The sequence below is a fragment of the Pholis gunnellus genome (genome assembly GCF_910591455.1).
Source record: "Pholis gunnellus genome assembly, chromosome: 8".
Classification (NCBI taxonomy): Eukaryota; Metazoa; Chordata; class Actinopteri; order Perciformes; family Pholidae; genus Pholis; species Pholis gunnellus.
The window spans coordinates 19,739,471-19,750,068 of record NC_136534.1 but is presented as its reverse complement, the minus strand read 5'-3'; positions in this window follow the sequence as shown (position 1 = coordinate 19,750,068).

Genomic DNA, 10,598 nt, shown 5'->3' with positions numbered 1-10,598 from the left:
TGTGTGTGTGTGTGTGTGTGTGTGTGTGTGTGTGTGTGTGTGTGTGTGTGTGTGTGTGTGTGTGTGTGTGTGTGTGGGGGGGGGGGGTGGCTGCTGCCTCATCAAAAATGCCAACACTGCTACACCATAGCCCATATCTGTTTATGGGCTCATTGCTCAGTCCCGTTGTTGCTCAGGGGGACCATTTGCAGTCACACTTGCATAATGATAATAATAGGGTGACTTGGAGTGGTTGTGTATGTGTGTGTGTGTGTGTGTTGACCGATATGTTTATGTGCACACTGGCTCCCTCCATTTCCTCTCCTGATTAATTTGTCCATCCTTGTCTCCTCAGCTCTCCTTGTCTCGACCGCTCTTGCGGTCCCACACACACACACACACACACACACACACACACACACACACACACACACACACACACACACACACACACACACACACACACACACACACACACACACACACACACACACAACTCTTATCCTCCCCGTCTTCCTTATCGTCCCCCCCCCTAACTCCTCTCCGCCCTGTTCCTGCCCCGTCCTGCCCCCGTCGACCGAGCACCCACCCACATGCCCTGGTATGACCCTGTGGGCACGTCACAAACTGGCGGGGCACGGCCCACTTTAACCATACACTGGACAAAAGGTGATGATTGCATCACACGCATCGCCGGTCTTCTCGCTGCTCCACCAAAACCAACACCCCACCAACCCATCATTAGTTCACATGCCACATTGGGAGCGCTCATTTTTCTTCCTCCCCTTTTCTAATTTTACAGGGCTGGGATCATTTTACACCCAGCATGTTTTTTTCTTTAACCGCAGGGCGGTTTGGGCCTGCAAAGTATTTTACAGAGGGAGAGAGAAAAACAGAGATACCGTCAGCGAGCGGGCCCTTGAGTACTCCAGCTTTATGTACACAGTATATTACTGTGTTGTGTGGAAGAAATGTAATAGGAGAAAATTAAATAACACATGAAATGAAACACTAAAATGAGAGGAAATCTAATCAAAAAGTAGAAATAAGTTAAAGAGAAAGGAAACAAACAAAGTTAACTGGTGAGTACAGCTTAGCTTAGTTCAACTGTTTGATGTCTACTCAATCAACCAGCAGCTTCTCACAAAATTAGGCAAATGCAACTTTTTGAACATTTTTTCCCCGTATTTATTACTCTGTATCCATTAGTCTATGCCAGGCACGGCGCCAGCATTTCAATTTTGGATGGGCTGAATTAATTTAGGCTGTGCCTTTTTTTTAAAAGAGCAGTGTGTAGAAACTAGTGGCATTTGTTGGTGAGGTTGAGAATTGCAAACATCTGAATACCCGTCCGCTCAATGCTCCCTTTCCAAGCGCGTCGGAGAACAACAGTTCTGGGTTACTGTAATAATATGGCGGTGCAACACTGTCGGACTGTGAAGAGGACCGCTCCGTATGTAGATTCATCCCATTTCTGCCAATAAATCCCCGTAAATCCTACACAGTGTTCCGTTAATTACAAAAGTTAATTCTGTCTTCCTTCCTTTGACGCTTTCCAACTGGTAGTCTCGCTAAAATAGAAATGACTGATATCATGCTGTGGAAATGCGACTATCTGGTTCATTATTACACTTCAGATTTTTGTCCAAAACATTTTGAATGTAGAGATAGCTTATTATGTACCTCTGACAGTTTGTAGGCAATTTATTACAAGCGGCACACGTGGGTATATTGCTTGATGCAAAATGAAACATGGTATCCATCATGTTTATTTGTTGCTGTAGATTGTGTAACAGCAATACATCCGTTCACTTAGAAGGCTGACATTTTAATCCTATTCAAGGAAACACCATCTTGTTTGGATGATCTGGTTGGATTATTTTTTTTTACCATAAATTGATAGCAGGGAGAGAGAGAGAGAGATCGACTGCTGTGAGCTAGACTGACTTTCATAAGTGCTGAGCTGTCAATTCATAAGCTTTTCTCAACAGAAATATAGAGACAATCAAGTCAGGGAGGAGTTTATGGCTCTAACCCCACTCTCGCCTACAATGCTTTCCAGGTTCTTCTAGCCTCAATAGCAAACGCAGTGGCGGCTATGAAATCACACAGTGACTGCATCTTCATTCTAAACATGTGTTCTACACAGCTGGAAACTTCAGCCAACATAGAACGCTGGACAAGCGCCTCAATAAAAACACACAAAAGAACAACTCCTCTAATAACAGGCGACATATTTATTTACAGTTTTCACAGATACATTGACATATTGTTTTCTTTGACTTTTTGTTTCCTACTCTTAATGAAATAATCTCAGCCATCCTTCCTAGTATGGAGTCTGTACCGTGACGCCAATTCAATGGCCTGTTGTGATTAGTCCAGACGTCAGGCAGTAGCATAGTTAATGTTGTCTTTAATGATGTATTTAAATGTTAATTGTAATAATTTAAAATACAAGTTAAGAAAATCGATGTTCTCCCAGTCATTTAGCATGGGTTAGTTGGGCCTAGGTCTGCCCACTTGTACATTAGGCCAACCCCAGAAGTGGATGTAGTCATTGTGACATCATCTATTGGTTTGTGGACTACAGTTTTGATGCCTTGAGTTTAGTATTTTGTTTGTGCCATCTTGGTTTTGGGCCATTGCCATCATGATTTCTTGAAACCAGAAGTTACAGGGTGTAGCTAAGTGGTTTTGGCATTTTAGTTGACCAAAAATGTTACAATTAACTTTCATGAACTGGAAAACTTACTGTGAAAGGATTAAACTTCTAAAACAAAAACTGGCACAACTTCCAGATGGGATGACGCCATAGTAGTGGCCTGTCAATCACAAGGTAGCCACGCCCTAAAACATATCCTGCTTTATGGTCTATTTTACTCTAAATGGGACCATAATTTACAAAATGAACATCATGCTGTATCGAAGAAGACTTGAACTGAGACCATAAACTCATGTTTACAATGTTTACTGAAGTAATAAATCAAGTGGTAAGTAGGGTCATCTTCTCATATACTTCTGTACAATCTGACACATTTTGCAACCAGAGGAGTCGCCCCCTGCTGGCCATTAGAAAGAATGCAAGTTTAAGGCACTTCTACATTGGCTTCACTTTTCAGACCCGGAAGTTGCCGCCTTGTTTGTTTTTCTACTTTTGAATTGGCTGCACGCTGTGGCTGTGTGTTCTTGCGAACTGGAAATCAAGTGGAAGTATCATATAATTTCATTTTATGTTAAATTGTAAAATAAGCAACTCTATAAATCTAAATTACATGCAGTCTGACCAGCCGCTTATTTTCAGACAGGTTTACAAGTTCCCACTTTTGAGATCAACTTCTCCATTTTTCCACAGGCATGCATGAATTGAGTTGAAGTAAGTTTAGCTTAAAGTATCTTTAGCTTAAAGTCAGTTTAGCGTAGTTAATGTTTGACATGTGTGATTTGCTCACCGAACACTCGCGGGGTAGAGTACTGCTGTTGTCATTCCTGCTTGCAAGGACTCGATTCCTGTGTTAAGATGCCTCTTCCCTTTCTCAAGGCTGTGTGTTCTGCCAGCATAACAAACAGCAGTGCTGCTCATCCTGCTAATTCAAAATCCTACTATTGAATAGACGAAGGACGGAAATTTAAAAAGAAGACTGTTTGATCACGTTATGTGGGGTGCCCATATCGTTTGAGCATCTGTGCCCACATATGCGTCTCAGAGGCAGAAAAATATGTGTCTGCCATGCCACATTCCTGCCATCTGACTAACCACATTCCTGCCATAGCCTGGCAATTAAAAGCCTTTACCTCCAAATCCCCACCACATAACCTAGCCCAGCAGTGAACTAAGAGCACAGAAAGCCCATTAAAATGGGAAATGCATGCCAGCTTCTTAATTGAAACACATGTAAGCCATTAAGAGTACACTTTGAATTCTTCTCTGTGATCTAAAGGGGGAAACAAGACGCAGAGGGAGAGAGAGAGAGAGAGAGAGAGACATAGACAGACGTCAACTCGGAATGAAAATGTGGGATTCTCGTCTCACTTAAACAACTTCAAAGTCAGCAACAGAAGGAAAGAAATGTAGATAATAGAGAGACAAAGACACAGGGAAAGTAAAGAGAAACTGTGAGCTTTGATTAGTGGGACGGATGATAGCACTAATATGTGGTGTTTAGGCCCTAAATCCACACTCCTGCTGTGCCTTCGCATCTTCAAATCCCCCCTTCCACATCTTTCAGATGGTTTGGCCGCGCGTTCTTTGAATTGGGTCCCTATGGCGACGGCCCGACTGGCGACCGGAGCAACACTCTTTCCTGATGCTGTGTGGAAGTGGCAGGGATCACAGAAGGCCACTTCTGAGCACAGACTCACTGTGAGGGCTTTCTGTCTGTCTGACTGTGGAGTGAATCCACCTCTCGCACTTCAGCTCAATTATCACAGGCAACATCAACAGTTCCTTCTTGTATTTTGGTAGTTATTATAGGACCAAAAGTTTACTTTTATGTTTATGTATGAAATGCTCTCTTTGTGGACCCCTTCTGTCTCTTTGTCTCTCTTTTTATTGCCCTCTTCCTCGATTTGTAATTCCTAATTCAACCTCCCACTGTCTGTGTCTTGTGGTTGTTACATAAGTGAACCCAGCTTCAGACATGTGCACACACACACACGCACACACATGCACACAGAGTTCCCATTCATAGACCCCTCCCTCTCTCCTTACATTACACATTCACAGCACCTCTGCTCAGGTTTCACCATTATGTAATGTTGGAGGAAAGCACCAACATTGTATGGATTTGAGTTTATGGCACTTTCTTGTCTGTCTATAGTTTTGACCTAAAATCTACAAGGATTTAGTTTTTTTTAGAAAAGCATCTGAAATATTAGTTAAAGTCTCCCACTCTGGATAACATGATGATGTGCATTTACAAATGAATGAATCCATGCCGGGTTGTTTTTGTCCATTGGACAATTTGAACAGATTAAATGTCACAGGATTCCCATTGAAAATAATTATGAGATCAAATACTGCATTTATCCATCCTGTGGTAAGCCTCCCTGATCCTGATTAATCGGATCAATTTAGTTAGTAGACAACGGCCGAAACAATTTCCTGCATGAAATTGTGTTTCTGCCATTTTCTCTTCATATTTATGGTTCCCCAGCTCATAGAAAATGTGTTACTTTTTGCCCACCTCTATGAAACACTGTGTTGCATCAGATTAGCATGAAGATGTATCAACTGTTCCAGACTTCTAACAAAAAAGAATTATGAATTTGCTGGTGAACTGTGGTTGTCTTTTAGTGTCCTCTAGGAGTGTCCCGAGCAGAGAGGTTCATTATTGGTCGCTGCCTGACACACACACACACACACACACACACACACACACACACACACACACACACACACACACACACACACACACACACACACACACACACACACGTGTATCTTTGCTTTTTTTATGGGCTATTTACAAAGTTTTCTTCCTCCTTTCTGCTCTGTTTTATTTTTCTTCAGTTGTCCCTCTGACTTTTTACTTTCTTTTGTTGTTTTGATGCCACTGATGTTTTTATATTCCTTTTTTCTCTGTCTTTCGCATTGTCAAGTCCCTCATGCACTCTCTTTGAACGTGTGGAAGCCCACATCACAAACACTCATAGATATCCTCTTCTGTCCCTGACCCCCTCGTGCATCTCTCCAGCCCCCCCATCCCCATGTCTTCCTTTCTTCCATAACCTTTCCTCCGGCACTTCTTCCATCTTTCTTTTCTTCTTTGGGTGTGTTCACAAATAGTCACTCCGAGTGCCCTCTGGCACAAACTGGGCAGTTCATAAATTTGGAGCACTGTTGGAATGTACCGTTCGTTTATTCACCGCACTCGTGGAGCTTGTTTAATGAAATATTTATCCAAGCTAATAGGGTTATATTTTCACTAACTCCTACTGTAACGTTAGCTATAGCCTACATTTTCTAACTTATTTTCATAAGCATATTGTTACAGTCTCATCTTCAACATTGTTATCCTCACTGGCGATGAGCTCTTGCAGAGGCGCTTTTTGCATAATAACAAGAAAAGTTTTTCTTTCATCCATTTTAACTAACGTTCGTTAATTTATATTGAATTCGCACTGTTCCTTCGAACATTTCTTCCATTCTAGAGTAGAGCGTCAGATTGGATTTACGAACACACCTTTTGTTTCTGTTAAATGCTTCTGCCCTCCCTCTCTCCCTCCCTTTCTCTCTCTAAACCCTTAAAAATGTCAGTGTTTCAGCCGGCGATGTCTGCCGGCTGCACGTTTGGGTCAGGTGGACAGGCGCGATAATAAGCAGAGGGAGATGAGCAGACAGAAGGAGGCGGGGCTTGAGAAAATGCCCAATGACATAGCAGAAGGGTAATTGTACAGTCACTGGATTCCTCTGGAGCGAGCAGTCTATATGTGCATGCATGGACTCGTGTTTGTACAGTATTCGTGTATGTGTAAGGGTGTGCGTGTGTGCATGTGTGTACATTGCAGCCACAGGCAGACACATGGGAGCCTGAGGAGTGGTGAATATTACAGAGGAGTGGACCACAGAGGGACCAGGCTCATAGCCAACAGACAGGCCCCACTCATAAATCCTCTCCACACTGACGCCTTTCCCCTCTGTCTCTCCCTCTGTCTCTCTCTCTCTCTCTGTCTTTTCTCGACTTATCCAACTGTGTGTGTGTGTGTCTTTGTTTTGTCTTACTCATCCATTTTGCGTGTCTTTCTCTCCTTAGCTGGGAAAAATGTCTATCATATGAACAATTCGTCACCCTCTATGTCTATGAGCATCAACTCTTAGGATCAATCTGAAGTAATTAGGGGGAGGGGGAGTGAAATAAACTGTATTCACTGTGGTGGCATCTCACTTTTAAATGTGTGCAATAAAACTGGTGTCTGGAAAGTGTTTTGACCACGTTGTACAGACTTTACTGCGGAATTGTACAGGTTATCCATAGATCCATGGGAAACTGCTACATGTTGAAATATTTCAAATCTAACGGGAATAGTTCTGTTAACTGGTTGTCTGAAAAACACATTTTCTTTTTAATTTACCCAAAATTCAGCCAGTTATTTCTTTTAAAATTGATGTCACAACCAATTTCACACTAATATGTTAGACGACACTAGTAGCTGACAATGCATTCAGTTCGACTATGCAGACGCAGTAAGTTTCACTAGAGACTCACATAAACCCATAAACCGGCCAGTGAAGTAGTCTAAAAGCTTAAACACTCAACCCTGTGGAATAGTTAACAAAAATGTGCATCTATTGGCTCATCCAGCCTACTGCCATGGTTTAAGGCAAGGCCACTCTATCTGAGCCCGGTTGACCTCATTGGCCAAAAACAAACCCCCCCAAACTCTGTAGAGGAGAGAAGGTGGGAGGCCTGTAAGGGTCGGCTTCTGCCAGAACAGAACTAGTTGTCTGACTACGTTTAATTTTACCTTCTTAAACTTTTACTTGTTATGAACAGCCACACTGGAAGGCTGGAGTGAAAAGCCGGCTGGCATAGTTGCGATGTTTAAATATGCAGATAACAGAACACATCTTCAGACCCTCCTGGAAGGCGTTCATTGTGCTGCACTTGGTTGTTAAAAGTGAAAAGTGACGGAAATATTGTATCAAGAATGTAACAAAGAGGGCGAGGGAGAGAAGGTCAACGTGGGTGGGAATGTCCGATTTCTCTGTGCATGTCAGGGCACATGAGCGTGCCCCGCTGACTAGCTAGCTCACGGCTGCCGCTTTGCACTGTGGTGCACTGATGCCTTTGTTTGCGCTGTTAGCACCGTTAGCTTCGAGCCGCCGGCTCAGCCTTCACCGTTTTGAGGGCAGTGTGAGGCAATTCTAGTCCAAAGACAATTCACAGGAGGAACCCAGTCTCATTGCAGAAATTATATTTGAGAGTTGCCGTGCAAAAACTCCATCTGCGACTTTAACATAGATGGCTACCATGCCTGCCCATCTGTCCACCTTCACTTCCTCCCTTTTCTCCCCCAGCTGAAGTGTCAGAGGCAGAGATCTTTTCAGCAGGCAAAGTGTGTTGTGAGTGGCAGAAATGAGATTGATTTTAATCAGAGAGCCTATAATTACATTGCTGCTGTTGTTGTCACTGATGCTGACAACAGCCAGCCCTCCTATCTGCCTGTCCTTCAGTATGACTACATCTTTTTGTCTCCCCGCCTGAAGCCCGTCTCACTGTCAGTCTGCCTGTGTCTCACTTTGTGTTCCTCTCTGTCAACCTGCTACCTGCCTTCCTGTCTGCCTGGCAATACGCCCGTCTGTGTTTCCTGTCCTTAAGCATGTTCTTTTGTCTGTCTTTTAATCGCTATGTAGTACGTGGTGTAATTACTTGTTTCTTTGCATGTTCCTATGACACTCACATGCAGGAACGCTTTTTTGTCTGAAGGGACAAAGAGCATTGCAGCTCAAAACAAATGACCTTGATTCACAACCTTCTGCCGAGGTCTGTTTGTTCTGCTTCCTGTCTGACTCGTTTGTGTGTTTACTGTCTTGCCTCGTGCATGTGAATGTACCGGCGGCTCTAATGACTGACCTTGTGCATCCTCAGACTTTTACAACACCTGCCTTTGAGTATGTCAGTACGTCGACATGCCCTTTTAGATTAAGTAGGATGTAAACTTTATTGAAATGATTCAAGGCGCATGGTTATTACAACTGGTGACTGTACTCTACTTTAAAACAAACCCAATCACAGCCAAAACAAAGTACTGCCAAAAGAGATGGCACACATGTCAAAATGTGGTCAAATGTGAAATTGTGTTCATTGAGCAGTGTTTGCTGTACTGCAACAAGTGTGTGTGTGTGTGTGTGTGTGTGTGTGTGTGTGTGTGTGTGTGTGTGTGTGTGTGTAGGTGTGTGTGTGTGTGTGTGTAGGTGTGTGTGTGTGTGTGTGTGTGTGTGTTCATTCATTCATTCATGTGTGGGGTCACAGCTCAACAGCTGGTCAATCAGAGCTCCTGCTGCCACATATGGACACCCAAAGTGTTCATGAAATAAATGATTAAATATAATGTTACGAAATGAATACATTCAAAATATCAGCTATGAAAACAGACTTTTAAAGGAGGAAATTTAGAATTCAAAACTCACAAAATGAGCTGACATAAAACTGACATGAAAAGAAACGAGATGAAATAATATTTCATCACAGTGAGTTTTTACACATATTGGACTATTTCACAATTTCATGGTTGTATTTTATTAATTCCATTTTTTTTTTTTAAATTGAAGACAATATTCTCAATATAATAATTAATTGACAAATGTAACAGTGTTTTTATTCTCTTCATAAATCAAATGATAATCTAATTAACTGATTTGTAATTGCTAATAATTAGAACTCTAAATGTAATAATATATTAATATATTATAATTAAACCATTCATTATTCTGATGGTAGACTCCATAGACCACACCACTTAGAAGAGGTCCGTTGGCTAACTATATATTTAAAATTGTGGTGAGCAGATAGTTATTCTCTTCCATTTCAAATTCCCTTGACTTAAGCTGCTCTTGTACTCTGGTTTTAGTAACTCCTGTGCTCTGTGTGTCTTTGTGTCACTAAAAATGTCAGTAAGGTGCAAAAGTGTGAATTGAACATAATCCTATAAATTTAGAGCTGCAGGTCTCTATCGTGGTCGGGCCAAAAGGTCCCGTGGCTTCTTGTTCAGGAGCCGTGGCGTCCGTCTGCCTGTTGGTCCCCTTTCATGTTTGACATGGCAGGGTGCAGCGTGGTGAACTCGGCTGCCTGGTGGGGCAGCGGACTTGTGACACTGCTTATCCCCCACACTGTGAGACGCCGACACCGCCGGCAAGACAGAATGGCATAGGTCAACTCCTCTCTTCTCCCTCCATCACCCTCGGTGCCAGCAGTCAGAGTGGACTCCCAATTAGGTGACCGTGATTCCCTCATAAACAAGGTCAAAGAGACTGGAATTAGAGAGTTGGGGAGGGTCAGGGTTCGAGTTTGGACCATAGAAGCAAAGCGTGAGAGGACATGCTGAGAGATGTGGCTGCAGAAGAAGAGCGATAGAGGCTGGGTGAGTCAGGATGGAGGGAGGGAGTAACTGGGAGGAAAAAACGGAAAAAAATTGAAAGAAGGGAAAAAGAGAGGGAGATTTGAGAGACAGAAGGAAAAGGCAGTATTAATATTCACAGACTCCCAGCGCTTCCTAAATATTTTATTACTTCCAGCTGTTTGATGTTAAGGAGACTCACCAGAGAGCCTCACACTCGAACACACACACACACACACACACACACACACACACACACACACACACACACACACACACACACACACACGCATGCACAAACACACACTAATGAAGATGGATACATGCACACACCATCACAAAGCAACATTCACTAACCCACATGGAAGTAAATACTTACACACACACACACACAAACAAAATCTCACAACCGCAAACTCAGACACATGAACAACGTGCACAGAAACATGAACATCAACAAACACACACACGCACACACAAATACCAGCAAACACACTTTGAACACACTCATGGACAACAGCAATTACACGTATGTTCAAAACATTCACAGCCCCAAACTAGCA